Genomic DNA, 24,477 nt, shown 5'->3' on the forward strand with positions numbered 1-24,477 from the left:
ATTTTGTGGGTGTTTTTGATAGTGCGCGACGTCACATATTGATTGACATCGGTGGCTTGAGTGTGACACAGGGCCCTGCCGCGACCAGGGACATATATTTCACCCGCTGCTACATGTGGGCATTACGGTTGAGAAACGTCCTGGAAAGGATAATCTATCAGTTCTTCAAGCGACTGAGGGAGAGATATACTATGAAGTCGCTATGCATTCTACTCGTCCTGGTTTCTGGTAAGTAAGATGTACTCACCAGGATGTAATACAGCAATAAACGTTATATTACAGGATATTACAGGATATATTTTGCATTTCGCAAAATAATGCCGATGACAGACATTCCCATGATTTGAAAGTGACCATGTTTCTTCAATATTTGATTACGAGTGCGATCGCTCATTCATATTACATTCAAACGCTGAAGACATTGTGATTTTGTAACATCATAATGAACATGTGAGTTGACCGTGAATAGCTGTGAAATGTTTACATGCGTTTGAAGGGAAGTGCGACTTGAAGTTATGTCTTTTATTGAAATGTGTCCAATATGTATGGCGTGGCACACATTGCTAGTGTGCTGTCCGCGTGGCTGATCACACCACAGGACATATTTTTTTACACATTACATGACATTCAAATTTCTGTCCAAAACATGAAATTACTACAAAAGTGGCAGCTTCAAGGTTTTATTACAAACAACCTTTAAACACAACAATAACCGTGCCATGTATCCGTGCATTGTATCAAGTCTAGCAGCTACTAGATGTCAATATCAGTACGGGACATCCTCCTGCAGCCGTATCCGAGTGTATCCGTATCGAATGTAAAGGAAAACAGTTTTGATGTCGCCTCCATAGATTTCAGCAATGCCTTCCATCTTACTGATTAGAAAAAAGTAATTTCCGCTTCTTGAAAAGAGTTTACACGGCAAGACGCATAAGATCGTTGCAAATATGTACTCATACATGTGTGCATCTGTTCATGTTACTAAGGCTGGAACTGATTCCTCTTCAACTAGCAATGGCGTCTACCAGGCGGGTGTCCGCTACGCTTCATTCTGTTTATCCAAAAACTTGCAGACGATCTTCATCGGGCCAATACTGATGACTTTATAAAAGTTATTTAGATAGTATTGTTGTCCGAGGATGATGTTGTGCTCTTAGGGAATGGCATTATTGATGTACAAAGACAATTAGACATTCTTGAAGATTTTTGTAACATGTGGGGTTTTGAAGGAAATCTGCATAAATCTAAAGTGGTCGGTTTTCGACACGAGGGACGTGTTAGGAGGAATGAACAATGGTTTTGAAGTAAATCTGCATAAATCTAAAGTGGTCGGTTTGCGACAGGAGGGACGTGTTAGGAGGAATGAACATTGATTTATTAACAGTTTATTATCATACATACTTAGGAATTGTATGTTCCTCTTATCTAGTTTGGTCCAAAGCCCGTGAAACTATATTTACAAGCCAAACATGCATTTTCCGTCTGTTTCAACTGTTCATCAAATATCAAAATATGCCTTTGTCTATTTGTCAGTACGATATTAACGATTTTGAGACAGGGAAGTGAATTTGGGGGCTATAGTTATTGAACGTGTATTATAACGGTTCATAGTATTTTAAAAGATTGTTGTCAGTCAGTAAAACAATAGCATCATGTGCTGTACTCGTTGGAGACTTTGACATATACAATGTGTACGTACATTATTATCCAAGGTGTATGGAACATTGGTGCCCAATAATCCGTATGGACAAAAATAGTCGCCCAAATACCCTCTATAATACGATAAACGTCTATGATGACAACGGGACACAACTTGGGTTTCACATGTTCGAATGCTTTTATTTACGACACGGGTTTCCTATCTCTGTTTGCCCAAAATTGTGGCGATTGAAAAGTCGCTTCATGTTAGATACTGAACAAAGTTGTTTAGATATTAACATGTGGCACTGGAAGAGTAAAACTCAAATAACTCAACATTTCCAGTAAATAACAACACCTTTAAGTCACTTCTTGAATCTGAAAAGTATATATCCTGTGGCGCATTCGATCTAATGCGAATGAAAATCAATCTCGAAGTAAATCATTTAACATGAATATGCAAAAATAACGTCTTTGAAAGAGAATGGTTCCGTGTAATGAATTAGTTTGTAACAAGTGTAATTAGGAGTGGCTTGAAGATGAACATCACACGTAGTAAGCTAATGTGTCCATTTTGTAACCAATGTATTCCAGCCTATTTCTACAGTCCACCGTCAATTGTCAGATTTCGAGCTCTTATGAAGGTACAACATATCAATATTCTCAAAGGGATACGCATATTTCAGAAGTACAACCGAAGTTAACATCATTCAATTAGCATTCATTATATTTCAAGTCTACTCACTGTGACACTGTTCTTACGATTCCTGTTGTATACTTGGCCACGTGGCCATCAATTCTGAAAAAAATGTGAGAATAATATATGTCTCCAGGAGCAAAATCCCTTTTCGTCAAAACAGTATAGACACGAGGGGGAACAGATAAAAAACTGTACAATACGTTTATGAAAATTTTGAAGGCACAAGACGGTACCTGTTTTTAAACTTGTGTTGGTATTTTTGCCTTATTTTGTGTTACAGTTTGTGAATTACGGCGTCCACCGCATGAGTGTCAGCTGCCGGGATGTCACTACGACCTAAACATCTACTGCCTTAAATCAGGGCATCTCGTACTTGGCGACTGCAGACGCAAGCGTGCTGTATGTCTGTAAGTATCACGCTAATGTTTCAACTAAACCCAGCAATTCAAACTCTCATATTATCAAAGAAACCCTCTTAGTGGAACAAGAAGAACAATTCTTATTCATTCACAATCCATGACACACAGACACACACAGACACATACAGACACAGACACAGGCACTCACAGACACAGACGCAGACACACATACACACACAGACAGACATACATACAGACACAGACACACACATGCACACACACAGACACAGACACAGACACACACCAACATATATTTATGGTCTACCTAAAATACACAATAGTCAATAAATAAACAAAGCTATAATGAAGTAGAATTGTGAATATATGGAAGTAAAGAACCCCAAACACCTATCATTTAGACCCATTGTTGGGGGACCAAACAGTCCTGCACAAAATGTAAGTAACTTCATAGATATCTTTTTGAAAGCACTCACAGACAAGGTTCCAAGTTTTCTTCGCGTTGACGTAGACTTTTAAGGCACCTGCCCTACGTCATACCTACGGATGCAAAGGACTTTGCGTGTGTGTATGTATACGTGTGTGTGTATTAAGTATTGCAAATGCATAAGAATTTGTGTCCCAGGTTGTGTGTGTATACAGGTACATCATAGTTACAGTTTGCAATATTTTCATTATCATGTTTTGTAAAAATGTAAACATGTTAAGTCTTTAGATTTAGAAAAAATATATATAATTAACGAGAAAGTTTTTCCTTCTTTGTTCTACACAACGTTGACATTTAAATATACTTCTGGCAAAAGGTTGGGTGATATTGAAGTAAAAAGAGTGACAAAAACGCAGGGATGTAGATTTCTCCAATTACTTTAAGGATGTTTGAAGACAACCATCGGCCTTGTGTTGCACAGTTGCCAATAGGTGTCCTTAGATCCGAAAAAACAGGACCTAAACCCACCAGAGGGCAGGCATGCACATGACACCAAGTTAGGGCGGGGCAGAACTGAGCGCAGCACTCCAGGAGAACTAGTAGTGTATTCCTCACTGGTCGCCATCTTAGCATTTTGAAACGTCGGTGTCAATGTTGCTTGAAGCTAATGGTGGGCCACCCGCTGTTCACATGTTTGTGGGTTACCACCCCTGGTGTACTTCGCATTGTCTGACAAGAACATCTGCATCGTTATCAAAGTTTATTTGTTGAAAGCTGTCGCTAGACATTCCTATTTCCACATGAACACTGTTTCCCCATGGCAGTTAAACATACATGTACTTGTTATTGTCGCTTTTCAATATCCCCTACATTTGGTAAGCAGTATAAGTAACACCGAGTGATTTATTTTCCTGTTTTCTCGATCGATGTCCTGCCAATGGGCAACTTCAACAGTCAGGTCATTTTACAGGTTCTTCATTTCCAACTTGGTAAATGTACATACATCAAGCAGGAAGGAGGAGATTGTTGTCTAAAATCGAAGATGTTTAGTGTATTTGCATTTGATGCTATTGACTACCTCATCTTTCCAGCTTGCATAAGATGAATGTTTTAGAACTGATTCTACCCGAGACCAGTGTTATGAAACATTTAGAGGGTTGTGAATGTAAAGTTCGGACACATTTATAAAGCAAACCTTCTACATATTTGGTCAAAATATCACATTCTTTCTCTCTAGTGCCTTGGATAAGTGCATAATTATAAATCATTTTCGATAGTTTTGGAGTACTTCCAACAGAATGTGCTGTATGTCAGTAAAGAGATTACCGTTTTAGCGGTAACATAGACAGTTCTCAATATACCATATCATGAGGGGTAGAGTTGCGTAAACCAACAGCTAAATTAGGAAATCTCAAATCAATCCTCTGCCCAGGTTTCTCATCCAAAGTGCAATATCGGTGAGATCATAACATTAAATGTTTTCAATAAATAATATAAGGCGGCTATGTTTGTCGTAAGAGGCAACTAACTAACGGGATCGGGTCGTCAGACTCGCTGACTTGGTTGACACATGTCATCGGTTCCCAATTGCGCAGATCGATATTCATGTTGTTGATCAGTGGATTGTCTGGTCCAGTCACGATTATTTACAGACCGCCGCCATATAGCTGAAATACTGCGGCGTAAAACTAAACTCACTCACTCACTTCAGTAAATAATCTCTACGTGTATTAAAAGTTATATTTTTTAAAAGCTTTAGACGCATTTTCTTGAAGCTTTTTTTTATTGCTGTCTTAAATTTCCTGATTCTGTTCTAAGTCACCCCAAGATAAGTGTAATTATCTACAATTTTTATCAAAAGATTTCCAAAGCAGGACGTTACCTTTGGTGTGTATTTGCTGTTACAATATGTATGGGATGAGTCACTGATGCCACATGTTACAATATGTATGGGATGAGTCACTGATGCCACGTGTTTCAATATGTATGGGATGAGTCACTGATGCCACATGTTTCAATATGTATGGGATGAGTCACTGATGCCACGTGCTTCAATATGTATGGGATGAGTCACTGATGCCACGTGTTTCAATATGTATAGGATGAGTCACCGATGCCACATGTTACAATATGTATGGGATGAGTCACTGATGCCACGTGTTACAATATGTATGGGATGAGTCACTGATGCCACGTGTTACAATATGTATGGGATGAGTCACTGATGCCACGTGTTTCAATATGTATGGGATGAGTCACTGATGCCACGTGTTTCAATATGTATGGGATGAGTCACTGATGCCACGTGTTACAATATGTATGGGATGAGTCACTGATGCCACGTGTTACAATATGTATGGGATGAGTCACTGATGCCACGTGTTTCAATATGTATAGGATGAGTCACTGATGCCACATGTTACAATATGTATGGGATGAGTCACTGATGCCACGTGTTACAATATGTATGGGATGAGTCACTGATGCCACGTGTTACAATATGTATGGGATGAGTCACTGATGCCACGTGTTACAATATGTATGGGATGAGTCACTGATGCCACGTGTTTCAATATGTATGGGATGAGTCACTGATGCCACGTGTTACAATATGTATGGGATGAGTCACTGATGCCACGTGTTTCAATATGTATGGGATGAGTTAAATGTAGGCTGAAGGCCAGGAGCTCAATCAGCAAATCGGACTGTCATCTGTATTAGGTAGTATCATAAGTGAAATGCATAAGTTTTCTATCAGTACCTGGGAAGTTACGAAGATTCACAGATGAACAGTCATCCTTCGGAAGGTACTCGTCCAGGCCAGTTATGAATGGAACCACAGAGGGGAAATAACATATGAGGAGTAATCAAACAAATTAGTATGTGATAGTTTACAAGATTTCATAATAGTATACATATTTTGTACTTCTACCATTAGCTCCATAGCATAGTTCAACCATCCATACATTATCAAAAGCTTCCATAAAAACACAAAACAGTTTCTGTTACTAGTTTTTAATTATTAGTTGAGCATATTCATCACAAAGATGTTATATTTTTGCTGAGTGATTATTCCTAAAACCTGCCTGGGTACGGGTTCATATACTATAATATCATATACATAAACTATTCAGCATATGGGCTACGCAAGTGAAATGAATCGATAAGACAATAATTTTCAATCTGATCAGTTCCAGACGCTTTGTTGCATGTAAGAGTTTCAACTGCCAACTATGTTCCTTCAAATCATATGTCTTTATTAAGCACAGAGTCGTTGTAAACGTTCATGCTGATTCGCGGTCAGTGTCGTGGTAATCTGTACACTGTTTCCCATTTATACGACTGAAGTGTTCAAAACACTTACCGATATCACGTGCATCACTGGAGATATTGTTTTAACTCTTTGTAGGGATTTTCCAATATTCACCAGGTTTATGCTTTTGGTTTTCTCTTATCAATTTACAAATTTCAATTTTATACGACTTGATATGCTTCGTTTTATTCTTCTTTTCTTCGCGTTTGGATTTTAAAAAGTTACTTCGTTGAAATGCATTCTTTGCCAAACCAAGGTGTGTGATCACTAAGTGCGTCTGCTTCATTTATAAACGCTTCGCATAAAACGTGGAACGTGTAACATTAGAAAGTAGATTGGCTACTCCTCAGGCAAATCCACTGATGGTGTGGGCTTTGTCATCATGAATTGTTGCCGATTGCAATATGTGTGGCAATCTGGAAACATTATTGTTGATATCATCTTCAAATAATGTAGGCGAATTTATTCATAACGTTTAAGATCCCGGGTATTCTCGTCTTGGGGTAGCTTGGTATCCATATTTTAAACCTTAAAACCTTGTTTTACTATTTATATCATTGAGATCGTAATTCAGAGAGGACACAAACTGAGATTAAATCTGATTAAAGGGCTGAAAATTCTGTAATCTCAAAGTCTGTAAAAAGTAAATATGAATAGATCACTGAAACCTGTTTCCTGTTTACGTACCTTCGTGTGTATATCTACAACAATGAAGGTAAGCCAGTGATGATGTCAACAGAACCCAGTTTAACCGTGGTATTTCAGGCACATGGAGTGTTTTCATACAGTCGTCGATGCCACACGCAATATGCTTTGTCTACACGCGCGTAGCACAATAAAACAACTCCTCAGACTTGAATATATTACATTGGTACAGACCATTAACCTTCGGGTGATGTATTATCACTTATCACGGCAGGGTACATCACTATTGCGAACATCAGGAAGCTTCTACGACTGATCGTTAACAGATAACCAAGGTGATCTTTGCCAAGTAGTATGACATGTGTTCAACACATGCAGTATTATGCAGGTTCTGTCCCTCTCAGTAACGTATCTACAAACAACCTGCACTGTATAACTGTATGCAGTTTCTGTTTCTGTATGCACTGCTAGCCTGCACTATATAACTTTATGCAATTTGCATTTCTGTATGCACTGCTAGCCTGCACTATATAACTTTATGCAATTTGCATTTCTGTATGCACTGCTAGCCTGCACTATATAACTTTATGCAATTTGCATTTCTGTATGCACTACCAGCTAGCACTATATAACTGTATGCAATTTGCATTTCTGTATGCACTACCAGCTTGCACTATATAACTGCATGCAATTTGCATTTCTGTATGCACTGCCAGCTTGCACTATATAACTGTATGCAGTTTGCATTTTTGTATGCACTGCCAGCCTGCACTATATAACTGGATAGTTTCCATTCCTCTCGACACTATCATATGCAACGCCAGCTTGCACTATGCCCTCAGCGTACTGTGAGTCAGTTGTTGCATGCTCCAACATGTCGCTTAAAGTGCTCATCAAGCACACAATAAGTTGCATGTACCTTACAGTATAAATTACCTCAGGTCATGCAGGTTTTCGTATAACTATCAATTTTAAGATGTTCCTACACTTTTTGTTTGTAGTGTATATGACAGTCATAAATATGTAATTGACAACGATTAATCGTCAATAAACAAGAATTTTAGTTGAAAGAGGCACTGGATAGTCTGCAATGCGCAAATTGGAATATTCAGCTAGAACGAGGGCCGTGAACGTGAAGAAGTGGGTCTCGTGACCCCAATTAATGTCAAGAACAATGCTAAGAACAGTGTCAAAAAAGGAGAAGAAGCACATCGTCACTGACAGACCTAAATGTACGTACTGATTGTCAAAGTGTGTCAACGTTGTTGAGAGTCTGGAACTGACGCAGCTGAGTTCTCAACTGACGGCGTGGTCTGGTTCACGTCACGTGAGTTTACCGAGCGGTTGTTTGACCTGACAACTCCATGAATAGAACCTGAATGAACAATGTCAGATGTTGATGAGGCATTGAAACTTGTCATAGGCTGTGAAGTATAAGGCAGTGGATTATACAAGGTCGACGGTGACACTGTACTTGGATTCGGTGTTTGAACTGGGAGTTATAGCCTTGATCCCTGACGGTAGGAAATCACTCACGCATACTACGGTGGTGTTCGTCTGAAACGGATGAGTATTTGTTAATACCATGAACTTTACTGTCCATAAATTTGGTGGAACATTTGCATTGACTAGTTTTTGTGCAAGATGTTGCAAGCACTACGATTTGTGAGTCGTTCGCGGAAACAGTGGCGTGTTTAGCCATTTGTATCATCACAGACCCGCGAGTGTATTTGGTGATTTCCATACCTTTCAACCATAGCTGATCCGATCTCGGGCTGGTACTACAACTAGTTCAAAGGCAGACAGGAGAATCGCCCACACGCGAGGAGGATATTTTCACCCGTGCGAGTTTTTGTCCGACGCTTATTGTACTCGAGTAATTCACAGCTATTTGAATCCTGTTTCAGGGTTAGGGTTTGCCCTCGTAGATAACACATACATGTACGCAGTTGATATCACTCTGTGCACAGTGAACTTGTACTGGATGCAGCTGGATGCAGTGCCTATATCCCTCTAAGCATAGGCAGCATGTACTATATAGCTGGATGCAGTGTCTATATCCCTCTATGCATAGGCAGAATGTACTATATAGCTGGATGCAGTGCCTATATCCCTCTAAGCATAGGCAGCATGTACTATATAGCTGGATGCAGTGCCTATATCCCTCTATGCGTAGGCAGCATGTACTATATAGCTGGATACAGTTTCTGTCCCTCTCGGCAGTACCTTATGTACAGCCATGTACTATATAACTGGATGCAGGTTTTATTTATCCTTTGTTGAACAGCCACCTTGTACTATATAGCTGAATACAGTTTCTGTCCCTCTCGGCAGTACCCTATGTACAGCCAGCATGTACTATATAACTGGATGCAGTTTTTGCCTCTATGAGCAGTAACGCATGCACCAGAAGCTTGTACCAGATATACCCCATTCAGCACTTATTGCTTCATGAACTTTATACCTATCCTGCTTTACGATCTGCTTCTAAATGTAAAGTTTACAATTATTCTTAAGCTGACACCGATATAAGCACCATGACAAGCTGACACCAATATGAGCATCAAAGCAGCATGACAAAAGCATGATCATCACCATGGGCCGACATCACAAGCTAACACGAATATAAACAAACACCTCACCTCTGCATGACAATCACATCAGCATGGGCAAGCTGACATCAGCATGGGCCTCGTGAAAAGCTGACATGAACATGGGCCTCGTGATATGCTGACATTAACAGGGGCCTCGTGATATGCTGACATGAACATGGGCATCGTGATATGCTGACATGAACATGACACTCGTGATATGCTGACGTGAACATGGGCCTCGTGATATGCTGACATGAACATGGGTCTCGTGATATACTGACATTAACAGGGGCGTCGTGATATGCTGACATGAACATGGGCCTCGTGATATGCTGACATTAACATGACACTCGTGATATGCTGACGTGAACATGGGCCTCGTGATATGCTGACATGAGCATGGGCCTCGTGATATGCTGACATGAACATGAGCCTCGTGATATGCTGACATGAACATGGGTCTCGTGATATACTGATATTAACAGGGGCGTCGTGATATGCTGACATGAACATGGGCCTCGTGATATGCTGACATTAACATGACACTCGTGATATGCTGACGTGAACATGGGCCTCGTGATATGCTGACATGAGCATGGGCCTCGTGATATGCTGACATGAACATGGGCCTCGTGATATGCTGACATTAACATGGGTCTCGTGATATGCTGACATTAACAGGGGCGTCGTGATATGCTGACATGAACATGGGCCTCATGATATGCTGACATTAACATGGGCCTCGTGATATGCTGACATTAACATGGGCCTCGTGATATGCTGACAGAATGGATGTACATATACATGGATATATGTACACAGAATAGATGTACATATACATGGATATATGTACAAAGACTAGATGTACATATACATGGATTTATGTACACAAAATGGATGTACATATGCATGGATATATGTACACAGAGTGGATGTACATATACATAGATAAATGTACACAGAATGGATGTACATATACACGGATATATGTACAAGGGCTGGATGTACATATACATGGATATATGTACACAGACTGGATGTACATATAAATGGATGTATGTACACAGACTGGATATACATATACATGGATATATGTACACAGAATGGATGTACATATACATGGATATATGTACAAAGACTGGATGTACATATACATGGATATATGACTTTTGTACAAAGACTAGATGTACATATACATGGATATATGTACACAGAATAGATGTACATATACATGGATATATGACTTTTGTACAAAGACTAGATGTACATATACATGGATATATGTACAAACATAAGAACACAGTCGCGTGAATGTGCAAGATAAGATGACAAAATAATTACAATAAGATGCAATAAGACAAGATACAAAGAAAACAATTCGTTTAAAGGACAAAAAAAGAAAACAATTCGTTATAAGGACAAAAAAGAAAATAATTCAGGGCCAATCCCAGCGCGGGAGGTGAGGTGTGGTGATGGCCAAAGATAGCACCAGTCAGATAGGATTAACATGCAAAGGTAACAAAGTGATGTAAGACAAAACCGGCGATCATACACTATACACGATCATACACTATATACCATACACTATACTGGGGCATTAAATGCCTTGTTCCCGGTTCATGTCTAGTTTCTCTCTCTGGATTTCGATGTTTTCTTTAAGTTCTCTCCTTTTCCAGCGCTTGATGCTGGTGTGTAGGAACTTTGTTTGTTGCCAGGAAATTTGGTGGTCGAGAATGTTTCATGAGATGTTCTAGATCTACATAAATATCGGTTTAAAATAATCACTGAAAGCCGCCGTTCACGGTTATCAAGCGTTCGAAGGTTTACTCCAGTCAAAACTACGACTTCTCCTGTTGATACATCCCGGGTCAAGAATTTATTTATAGTTTAGAACCTTGTGGTGTGTAACATGTTTCCAAATTCAGCAAAATAGTTTGAATTAATATTTTTAAGTGGCAAATGGACCGCTAGCATGGTCTATCATGTCTAGGGCTGAAGATCACACTGTTTTTCTGTGATGGAATATAAACCCATTTATCTGCACTTTTAGTTAAATAATAACCCTTACTCGTTTTTAAACGTAATACACGTGTGAAATCAGTAGCCATTCGATTTCTGTTACGACCATAGTCCATGTTTTACTTTCAATAAAGACAAGATGGCACAATGTGTTTTTAATAAACCCCAGTCTAGAGATCGTTTAAAATCTCCTAGATGACCACTTGGTGCTGAGAATTTGACTTCTTAACTTCGCTTGTATGCATTACTTTTGCAATTGTACGACAAGTAACTTATGGTGAGTACCGGGCTTATGGAATTAGGGTGTGTGTTTTTTTCTAACATAGCCAGGGCGTGAAGGGTCAGTGATCCTATGTGCACAAGCTGATCCATGTTATTAGTGTGGTTAGAGAGTCAGTCCTGAGAGCGCAAAATCGCGAGTTCGATCCCCAGTCGCGAGTTCGATCCCCAGTCGTGCCATAGCAAAAGACTCTAAAATATGGTACTTGTTGCTCCCTGCTTGGAGCTCGGCATGAAAGGGTACAACAAACACTGGTCGTCTCGGAGTCAGTATAATGTGTCTGAGTGGGGCCTTCAAAATTAGCTACGTCATGGTATCTTAATGAGCTGGTACTATAAAGGAAGCTTAAGTGAGGGCTAGCACAAGTAGTCACACATACACACGCGGGTCGTTATATTAGCGAAATATCCTTAGGTGCGACGTTAAACTCAACTTCACCTTGCCTAATATCTACTGCAGACACTTTGGGACACTTTTCGGAATGTAATAATGCAAAGTTTTAATTCTGTTGCCATTGCATTTTTCATCTTTAATCGGAACAGCTATTATTTTAGGGACTTTCGCTTTCAATATTATCCGTTGTGCTAATGTCACGGGGGTAACACCTATCCATGGTCAACCAGAAGTTGGCGGTCATCAACTACTATTTCCCTGGTAGTCCTAAACTTCGACTGATTTTGATATTTCTAAGCTAGAGGTTAGAATCCATGACCACTCAGCTTATGAAAGACAAGTCGATTTCATACGCATTTACTAATTGGAAATATCAAAATCTCTTAAGAGCGATATTGAGCTGCCCACATGTGTTATCACTAGTGTCAAGCACTTGGATAAACTATTCGTTTCTTATTCACGAGAGCGTAACAGACATGGTAAATGAGCAAAGACATTAGTTCATACTTAAAGTTTCCTTTTCTTCCAAAACTGAGAACATAAGTGCTACCTATCTCAAACAAATGATAACTGTGGCTGGTGTATGTGGTTCCAATTCCGAGTTAGGATTATATGCATTTTAGGTTTGCCCTTCAAACAAGCCAGAAGACGCTGCTTTGGAAAACCTTTGACAACTGTTCTCACTAAAAGGTTAACTCTAATTTCCTGGATATAAATAATATCTTTACTCCAGCGCTAGTTACTCTGCAACTGACATCATTTTTGTCTCGGATATATTTAAACAGATACTGAAACAATGTATAACATGTGGCGTTGAGGGTGAAATCTTAAAGGTCACATGCAACGTAAAACACAACTTTGCAGATTCTGGTACCTTTCGGTATGCACTTACCGAAACAAATAATAAAAATGCCAATTCAACCTATAAAGTTGAAAAAAAACGCGATGAAAAAAAGCCCGCGAAAACGGAGTTCAAACGTTTCACTAAATTTTCCCCAGGGCTGGGGGCGGGAAACTGGTTTCAACAGCTGTGCTGCGCTGCGTCCATAACGCATGCGCAGTGAATAGGTTCGCGGAGCTTGAACAGTATGCATGTCCAGAGTCTGAGGTTGTGAGCAGTAGTCTAATCTTGGTTGTGTACACAAACAAGTAAATAATTTACTCGTTACGTAAAAAAAACTTGTTTATTGTGGTAAGCAGTCTCTGTCACAGAGAAAGCTCAGTGTCTGGTTTATTCACACCTATATGTCTGCCTGCCTGTCTGCTAAAGACAACATGCAGTACACAGCTTCAATCATTGACCACGTGCAATTTGAATTTAACACCTATCAGACTATACGACATAAAGAAAATAAATTGATTTATGACTCGTGCACCCGAGTCCCGTCTCTGCCACACTATGTAATTAGGCACGTGTGATACACATGACATGTTTTTATGTCTGTGGGTTGCAAACAAACTACATTCATTTTTTTCGGATGACTGGATTTGACGGAAACTGGTGCAAACTCTTGTCAGTTTCAAGTCCTGCTTTGTACTTGGACGAATGACAGATTCCAGCCACGCAGTAGTTTACCATATCTACTGAGATGATTTTTGATTGAATCGAGCGCAAATTTAGAGAACATTTTCAAAACCTAACATCTCTATATACATTCTTCATGGATAACGACTTCTTTTAGTGCATATGATTTTGTTTGACAACAGTATATGAATCCATACTGAAATGACGCATAAAGTACACAAAAAGAAGTTGTTTTCCATAAAGAATCTTACTTTCTTGTGACTCGCCATACTTCTAAAATGCCCATCAAACAGATCATCTTTCTGTACACACAATGAACCCTCAGCATATCAGCAAATGAAACAGCCAATCGGAAGTCGTCCTTACACTTGAGTGCATATCCACCCGCTATGACTGGGTTCTGTCTCCCGAGGGCTTCATTTCGGGGGAAGTAAGCTCAAGTACAAAATATTGCACTTTTGAATTGTACGCTTATAATTTTGTTTGTTTGTTTTTTTAAAGCAACAGTGTATATGACATGTCATGAATAAGTGATAAATGTGTTTTAATTATGTTTGATTTTTTGGTTGCATGTGACCTTTAAAGCTTGTTCACAGTTATGTATGTAAAAGAAAGATCGGATGTGTCTGTTTTCAAATGGTGCAGTAGTATACACGATAGTGGTTCTGTGACAGGTCCTCCCGAAAGTTGGTTCAGTCCCGATCACAGTACCGCTATTGTGTACATTACTACTGACATGCAGGGAGAAACATGAGTTCGGCTTGGTAAATGTGATTTGACGTCAAAACGTCAAATTTTCTTCCCGAAATATACCAAGGTGCTGGCAGGTAGACTTGCCAGATGGCTTGTTTTTGGAGCTAAGCTTTGGTTTTCTCTTCCAAGAAACTTTGGCGAGCTTCAGGATGGCATTTCAATTCCAGCTCCCACGCAGGCTGTAATAAATTCTCTCCAAGACGTTGTGTAATGCAATGTGTGCGTGTGAGTGTTCAATCAATTGTTCGATACCCGTATGTGTCCGTACACTTAAATGGTGACTCCATTGATGTGATCCATCGTTTTGTGTCCATGGGAGACAATGAGGTCTTGTTGATTGTCACTCTGTATATCTTATTCCCTTACTTCTCAGCATGTTCTTTGGTGCTTGAACATTTTGGTTTCGATCAAGGCCTCCTTGAATTCGACATGCTTGTGACATATTTTCTCACACCTTTGGCCTTTCTGATTGCCGTGGCAGCAGCTATTAGGATGGAAAGTATCTTGGGTCTCAAGCTGACGTGTTCGGCAATGGGTGTGCAGGCTCATTCCTTCTTCATCTTGCTGACCACTTTTATGTTAGTCTAGCTGTGCATCAGGTGGTCTTTGCGATAGTCACTTGTGTCATAGAGGTGCATGCATTTATTCATGCATCGGTGCGAATTTCCATGAGGAGGGAATCCATGTACAGCACTTCACATTTGTCGTCATACTGCGTCTTGAGCTCATTGTAGTCTAATTTGTACATCAAGTATTTGCATAAGTTGAGGATGCTCATCCTGACATAAACGGGTCTACTGAATTTGATGTGGTTTTTGTTATTGTGCAGCACTGACAACAGATGACTGCTGTGTGCATCATGTAACTCCACTGGGTATCAAATCAACTTCGAGGATGTAACCTTTGCTCGAATCCGGGGCAATATTGATAATGTCAGTGGATGAAGGAAAGGAGACCCCTTTGAATCCACTGATGGGGAGGTACTGACTCATGGCCTAGCTGTGCGCGTTGTTGGCATCGAGGTAGAGGATGTGTTCGGTCATTTGGGATGGATCATAATCTCTCACGTAACTGTTGTTGGATTTGGTTGAGTCTTTGGAAACCTTTTTCCATGAACAGGTGCACGTCGTAATCCATGAGCAGCTTATATTCCACGCCAGCTTTCAGCAAGGCATCCCATGAGAGTCCCTAGTACCATGTGGGATCCAGCCGTACTTGTCAGCCAACAACATCACATCAGTTTTAATGTAGAGGTCGTGGTCCACACTTCGATGGCGTGTGCACAATCGACCTGGTTGATGTCACAGTCAAACTGCTGCAAATGTAATCACATTTTGTCTTGGGGTCGGTGTAGTGATTGGTGATAGCAAAGCCTGCTGTTTTGGCTTTCTCCAGGAACTGAATGCTGTTGAAATTTATCAACAGTTGTTGAGGAATTTTAACAGCGTTCCAAAGAGAACGGGTCATTTATGTCGGTGTTTTGGGGGATTACGTTATTCTGCTGCTGACTTTCACGATGGCCTGCATGGTCAGATAGGAATATATGCATGAACGTTGTGAATGATGACAGGGATCTTCATGGTCTTGGAGTCGATTCTGAGCTTGAGCGTTGTGAGCGGCATCTCTGTACTTGCCGGCGATATGGCAGTGATCTCTCACGACGTTGCCATTCAGGGGTTCATTGCACACATTGCAAATCTTGGCATTTTCGTGGGTGAGTTTGTCCTTTTGCGTCATGAACATGATAGTAGGATAAGATAACTTTTTGGCATGTCCACAGTCCAACCTGAGTCCATGTGCATGTTCAGCAAAAAATGGTGTCGATGGATTCGTCGACAATCTCAGGACTGAGTCGTGACTTCTTGTTTGCCTCTGAACCAAACTGGACGTTTTCAGAGTGTTGTCCGTCTGCTGTTTGTCCAGTGAAATTGTCACCATGAGTTGAAATTTGAGGCTTCCCAGATTGTTCAGTTCCTCGCTGACTTTGGCGGCAATCATGACTGATTGTTTTGTCAACGATCATCCTTCAATGCTTGAGATACTTACATACGACATTACCGAGTGGCTTGTGTTCCTCCTGCAGTTTGACCAGCTCGACTTTCCTTGCATAAATAACCTCTGAGTCCGCGCTCCTTCCCTAGGAGCTTGAGTTGTTGCACTGTGGGAGGTGGTTAGCGAGGGGGATTTTTTAACATCTTCAACAGCCAAGGTTCCTCAAATGGGAGCATTCAATCATTTCTCGTTCTTTGACACGCTTTGTTGAGTTCTCGAACAATTGACATTGCTTATAGGGTCTTTCACTTGTGAAGTAGATTGTTCGTGTGTGAATTATGTCTTGCCATTAAGTATTAGGAACCCCACCAATACGTTGGATAGTTAAACTTTCAAAACAAAATTTGCATACACATTTTTCAGATTTTGACGTAGTCCCATTTCATCAAGTAGATGAGATCAGACCACATCCGCCCTGTGAGCCTTAACAGCAGCAATAATGGCATTTTACGCCTTTGCAACACATATCACACGTGTAGTTAATGAAACCTTTGTTAATGGACATCATGTGCATAATGCTGTATTCGTGGTGCATGTCTTGCAGGTCTTGGCTTTGCAGAAAATAAAGGTGCTCGTCGTCCCATGAGTTTCATATATAGTCACATAGATACGTTCTAGTCTAATTGTTCTAGACGACAAACGCGGTCGCGACCGTTTGCCGATGAGCATTTAGTCATTTTATGCCATGTTGAAGACCACATCTTTGGTGGCCAACACTAGCTTGGGCACATCATGTGGATTGAAAAGGAACATGGTTATCATTGTGCTCCTATGGCCAGCAAGCTGACCAGGGACAAACGTTTTCCTGTCAGTCATCGACTTTTTTTTATAACATGATGTGAGGGTTTACTTCTAATTGATAAGTTTTAGGTGCTTGTGGCCTCAGCAGTGTTCTGAAATGCAGTTGTTGCATTGACTCTGCACGTCACAGCTGCGGCTATTGCGTGCAGGGTGCATTAACAATAAAGAGTGTTTTTCTTATTCATCTTCTGTTTAACTAACTGCAACCGGCAGCTTCTCTCATGAGATTCTTCTTTTTCTGGTTATGGTATCAATCATTCATTCTTCCTCGTCCATCAGTGGCAGCATCTGTTTGAGGAGCATTCTCCTGCTCCTTCACCGACATTTTCCACTTTGTTTTGCATGTTTTGTTTCAGTGAACTGAGGTTTCTTGTCTTTTCTTTTTAGGCTGCCACATTTTTTTAGGCTGGTTTGCTCGGAATCACATCGTTTTCTTGCAAGCATTCTTTAAATGAATCCCTGTCCTTACAGTGAAACAGGACAATCCATAACATCTACTTCCTCAGATTTTTCAGCACCGAGTTGAATTTCTGCATCAGCAACAAAACGCTGTGATTCGTGTGTCGGCCCGAGAAGACAAAGTACGACAGCGCGTCTCTCTTTGTCATGATTTCTCTGTTGGCGATGCAGTTACCCAGGAGGAACAGTGTCGATTCTCCTTTCAGGTTGCTATGATAAATGCACAACCAGTCCTGCAGATACGTTCCAGGACTGACTGGGCTAGTCGTCACCCATGCTCCCTCTGCATACGTCTTGCTCACGCTCACAGACAGGCAGAGGATGGTGACGTGGTCAAAGACGTCCCGATAGTGGTCTTCCAACAGATCCAGCGTGAATGCCATTTTGCTGCATCCGATTGTGTAGTGAGATGGCTTGCAGAAAACTCCCATTGTGTATGTTAGTTGCCCGTAAATGTACAAGTTCAATTTGCCCTCAGCTTGAGCCTTCTTGGTGACCTGGCCAGTGAACCCCTCACTGCTGTTGTCGATACGACATCTGCCATGCAGCCAGTCATTGTCTGTGGATTGCAAGTCCAGCCACAGGCCATACTTTTCGGTCAGGTACTCTCCAGGCACTCTCGACAAACTGACGACATCACTGACCACCACATGGGATCGCCAGCAGATATTTTATCTCGTCCCAGTGCTTACGAGCCTTTGTGCCTTGGCTGAACAGCTTGTTGAGCATGCCTTTGCTGGTTAGTTCCACTTTCGTGATCATAGGGTTGATAACCTTTTGGCTGTCTCTTTCAAATGGTTCGTAGTCCTAGGCGGGAATGATCAAAATGCCTTTCATCGATCACATCATCGATCACACGGTCACATTCAGGTTGACCTGTTGAACTCCAGCTAAATGTTGTCTACAGTGTAGCCGCTGGGATCAGTGTTTGGGGTGCGAACGACTTCAACGTAGTCGTTGAAGGTGAGTTCATATTTCAACCTGTTGTCAGCACGGACTAGTAAAGCGGCACATGTCCCTCGAGCAGATCGAAATCGAGCAGCATGCAAAGTCTTTTCCTGTAAGTAATTTGCCCAGTGTGATCTTCGCGTGTTGGTCTGTACTGTACCCCATATGCAATGGAGTATCTTCATCACCTTTTGCATTCTTTCGTCATTTTCCAGAGACTCACGTAGCTGTAAAACATGTGGCTGTCGCCAATAGTCTTCACCTCGTTCCCGCTGATTTTGATGGTGTTTTATTAGACGATGGCATGACCGAGGTTCTGCACAACTTCCTGCTTGTTGTTGTTCTCAGTCAAAGTGATGTCCAATGCCAGGCAAACTGTGCCAGGGACGATGACGTTGTTCTTGCCCAGGTTGGGAAACCAAACGAACAGCGTTGGTTTTGATTGCTCGCTTTGTTGGTGAACATGGATTATGTTACATATCAAAAACCTTCTGTTTAATTCAAAATCATGGATGACTTTCCGATGGACGACGATGCAGACTTTCCTGGACAACAATGCACAAGCGGACACCCAGTTCACAATCAATCTCATGACTGATAAACTCTTAAAACAGACTGTCGACGATTATTATGATCATTTAAACCACTCCAAGTTTTTCATTGACATGAGGGGTGCGCTTGTTTAAGATCAGGTCGAAAGATCAATCTCATGAACACCCGGACGATAAAGCTGCTATCTCTGTCGAGCTCTGGTGGGAGAACACAGTGTTCAATTCCTGTGAATTCATTTTGATACTACGGCGGCACACGACCCAAACGCATCAAAGAAACGTTGGACGGTCTTGAAAACCATACTGCAGGTGAAAAGGGACAAACCTTTCCCCAATGTGGAATTCACCCTCCGGGAACTTTACAGTCTAGACAAAGACTAGGGGCAAGACTACAAGGCCTTGAAAAACAAGGAAGATGAGAGAAGTACCTGTTTGGAAGCCAGTTCCTTAAACTGAGAAGCCTATCTGTCCAACATCAGCCACGTGCACAAAACCATCGACTGGGTTCTAACGAGGACACCACGTTGACTGACAGGTTCCGAATTTTGCTCCGGGAACATGGCATCAGCAAAGTCAGTGTTCTGACTGCTCCTGGGTTTATCATATCGACCCTGGTCGTGTTCCTGACGGGAGCAGGATGAACACTAACCCCGCCATGTACAGTCCGAACACGTAGTCGACTTTCGAATAGGCTCATTCCAACATGTCTTTGTATTGCTCCATGGTGCTCAGAAAATCCATTGTTCTGGTAATGGCGTCCTCGACGTTGTCCATGAACTTTTTCTGTGCATTGTAAGCCGCCCCTCAACTCAAGATACTGGAACGCGTTGTGGCTGTGCACTCAGCACGGTCCAGATGTACGTTCGAATGGAATCGTTCATGGGTCCCTGTCCCTGTCAAAACCTCCAAACAGGTAATCTTTGCTGTTGTTGGAATGTAAATGTCGTTCCGCTCGTTCGTTACGAGGTAATGACACGATCCGTCACCAGCTCTTTCCTGGCTTTCGCGAGAGGCTTGTTCTGAATAATGGGAATGAACCAAACCATGAACGTGATGTTGAAAGACACGCGTTGCAACCGCACATAGTGCAACACAAGGCAAAATTAAACTGATTCTGCCAGAATTGCATCAGGTTGTCAAACCAAGTGTGCACCATTTCCGATGTTCATGACCTAAAACATATACTTTTGAAAGACGTTGATGAATTGTGCTCGAAAGTGCGAACCATTCTCGGCGTCCACCATGATGGCAATGTCATTAACATTTTCACTTTTACGCCTCCCTAATATATAACAAGCACGACAATACGTTGGATTGTTAGCCTTTCGCCAGACCGATGCCATGCTCACTAAAAGGTGATTATTTCTGTTTGACCGATTTTCGTGAAGTTTTGCATGTATCGTGGCGGATGGTAACGCTATAAGGTAATGCTCTTTATGACTTCATTCGATTAATTAACACTTATAATTAATTACAACAAGACGGTGGACATTTTGCCGTTTTCCGACCCCATGCTCACTAAAATGTTATTATCTCACAAACTATTCGACAGACAGATTTTACTGAACTTTTGCATGCACATCGGTAGCAGTATACACGGTAGCGGTACTATGATAAGGGCTCACCATTTCTTTTTAAATTAAGCCTAATGGGAGCTCGAGGGCCTGTCACAGTACCGCAATCGAGTATGCCCCTCGAATCACATCTTCTAAAATAATTTTTACAATACCGAAAATTGGATGTTAATAAAAAAAACCACACACACTCTAAAAATTCCCATCAATAGGAGAAGGCCGTCCAAAAACAACGGTTGTGTCATACGATTCGATATAACTACTGATGGTGGATGTGATTCCAGAGAAGTCGTGTTAGGGTTAGAGTCAGTGTCAGGGTTAGAGTTAGTGTCAGTGTCAGGGTTAGAGTCAGGGTTAGAGTTAGTGTTAGTGTCAGTGTCAGGATTAGAGTCAGGGTTAGAGTTAGTGTCAGGGTAAGAGTCAGGGTTAGAGTTAGTGTCAGTGTCAGGTTTAGAGTTAGTGTCAGTGTCAGTGTCAGGGTTAGAGTTAGTGTTAGTGTCAGTGTCAGTGTCAGTGTCAGAGTTAGAATCAGGGTTAGAGTTAGTGTCAGTGTCAGTGTCAGTGTCAAGGTTTAGAGTTAGTGTCAGTGTCAGGGTAAGAGTCAGGGCTTTAGTTAGTGTCAGTGTCAGGGTTAGAGTCAGGGTTAGAGTTAGTGTCAGTGTCAGTGTCAGGGTTAGAGTCAGGGTTAGAGTTAGTGTCAGTGTCAGGGTTAGAGTTACTGACCCGGTGCAGCTACTAATGGTGGATGTGATTCCACACAAATCTAGGGTATCAATGAACAAAGTTTCATTATCAGTTGTTCGTTGCGTGATTTAGATTGTGTAAATAAATTGAGCGATATCTTTGCACTCTCGCAACTTTTTTCCAGTAAGACTTATTCAACAGCTCTCATTTATATAAACATTATCTGGAATAGCTGTGACATCACTGTTTGTAATGGTCAAATCATTCAAATATATATGCAAGTCTTTCTGTCTTCAGTGTTGGTGAAGAAGAGGATCCTACATTTCGGTCCTGTTTGGTTGTTATGGAGTCAAGACCATCCAGCTGAACACCAGCTACAAATGGATTCATATTTGCAGTGTTACAGATTGTCTGCTGGTGTTGGTGTCATAGCGACAGATCTGCTGTGACGTCACGACGAAACTCCAGTCCAGTATGTTTGATAGTTAGCATGGAGATAGAGAAAAACAACAGTAGCATACTGTGATTGTTTGATGTTTGATGCAATGCAACCAAGGTAATCGGCTAGATCGAACGCAACAAGGTTATCCTCGTTGATTAGTAAATGTATGTACATCATGCATGTTTCCCGAGGAAAGGGCAGAAATAAAGTATAATCTTTATGCATTCAGAGGTTGTTATTGGTTTAAATATATGTTTTATTTCGCCAAACCATGTAGAAATTTGGATAGGCGAACAAACCAACTGGCTTATATAAACGCCGCGCCAGTACATTCAATTATCCCAATAGCTGGATACATAAATGAAATAGTTTGGCAACAAAGAATAATATTGAAACCAAATAACATATGATTATTGCTGGTGTTGGTTGCCTAGTAACCAAGTACGCTGCTGCAGGAAGTCAAGTTGCATCAAGCTTGTCTTACATTGAATATATTCATGTATACAGGTGATATCACTGAAAACGGTTACTTTTTGCAATGAATTGACGTAATGAGTTGATAATATCACTATTTGTTGAGCTATTCAAGCGCCGTTACCGTGTAAAGTAGTGTCATCGTCATATCCTTGAGTATAAAAACACATGGTATATTTAGATTCTTGTTGTTCTGACATGTAAAAAGAATAACGTCTTCATTATAATGACCACATGAACACTTGGATGTTTCCGATATACGTCGATTATGTATGTTCGAGTATAGATCGCTACAGCCGAGCATGCCCTGACAGTGGGTGATTTCACAAAATCTATCAAGCTTGAATTGCACAACATAATCGCGCTTGGTAAAAATGATATTTTGAAGGTAAATAGTTTGAACGGAGGTAATATTCCCAAGATTGTAGTTGCTCTGTTGGAATACTCTACCGGGTACAAGATCGTTCATGTAATCTGGAGTCAGACAATGAAAGTTAAGAGAATAGAGCGGTGTCGTCTTTCTGTCAGTGTGCTATAATTGGTTGCCCTGTATAGATGAACATGACTTGTGTGCACCACATATAGAGATACATGTTTTTTTAAACTTCTCAGACAATCAATCATTGGACTATTTTTCTTTATCATGTCGCCTAAATGAACTTTCAAAGTGTACTACCTAGGTGTTTGTGGTTATCAACTTCTTTAATAATGTCGTCATTCATTAATACGTTCGGTCTGACATAGTTTTGCTGCGAGTAAATGCTATACTCTCAGACTTACTAGGATTATAACCAGCTTGCCACTTTTGAGCCCAATCTGAACTGTAACCATTTATTATAACTCTCTCTCGATAACGTTTCTAAGAGATTACCCCTTATGCAGTAAGCATGAAGGTTATGAATAATGCCTCGATGACAAACTCTGAGTGTGTTTCTTTATGTTTCCACTCCATCATGTGAACCTAGCCGTGAAAACATTGGCTGATAACACACTCGCATTGCACATTTTAATCGCTACAATTTTCTCACAAACGCCGAAACTAAACTGACAATCAAATGAAAACACGCATTCGATTCATTTGATCGCTTGCTTGAAATGTGGCTCTCTTAATGAGATCTTGCAGCACCTTTACAAACTGGCGGCCAAATGTGTACATCTACATTATTGTGATATGTTAAGTATATACGAGTTGAGTATTCCACACCGCAGTGATAAAAAGTGATAGGTTTGAAAGAAACGGAAAACAATGTGCATTTATTACTTTTTGGCTTTTATTTCTAGAAGTATTTATCTGTTGTGCTGTCTTTCTGTTAAATAGAGTGACTGCTTCCAGTGGTGACGGTAATATCGAGGTACTGTTTAGTTGCCTCGGTGAGTCATATGATACACACAGAACACAAACAAAATGCTTGTACAACGGACTTATTATTTGTGTCTCGTATTGAAGAACCTTCCACTGAAAGCGCAAGGGACGTAGAATATTAATGTTTCTTTCAATGCTATAACATCAGAGAGAATGCTTTAACCACTTGGCTACCCGACCGCCCACATTCACAAGCGCATTTGCCAATTTGCAGTGAAGTTATGGGGTGTTCCCAATATTTATATGCACCATCTCACTGTTTATGTGCTGACTTGTCACAACTTAGTTTTTATGGATTTAGATATACTAAACACCATTAACATTATTACGGATGCTCATTAATCATGATTTTATTTGACGCACTTACTGCTGCGAGTAATTTTGACATGACTCACGTACCTGTATAAACAAAAACTAGCTTGTTCAGCCTGTCCTGAGCTACTCTACATATGCATACACCAAAGG

At 40.8% G+C, this 24,477-nt stretch overlaps 1 long non-coding RNA gene across 1 annotated transcript; it reads left to right on the forward strand.

Annotated features, from left to right (window-relative positions):
• Window positions 1-58: 58 nt before the first annotated feature.
• LOC137287632 (uncharacterized) lies at window positions 59-22,403 on the forward strand. The gene is made up of 3 exons (XR_010957045.1): window positions 59-228; window positions 2,619-2,745; window positions 22,031-22,403. It is a non-coding gene; the product is annotated as an uncharacterized lncRNA (long non-coding RNA).
• The last annotated feature ends 2,074 nt before the right edge of the window (window positions 22,404-24,477 follow it).

Source organism: Haliotis asinina, chromosome 6 (assembly GCF_037392515.1).
Source record: "Haliotis asinina isolate JCU_RB_2024 chromosome 6, JCU_Hal_asi_v2, whole genome shotgun sequence".
Lineage (NCBI taxonomy): Eukaryota > Metazoa > Mollusca > Gastropoda > Lepetellida > Haliotidae > Haliotis > Haliotis asinina.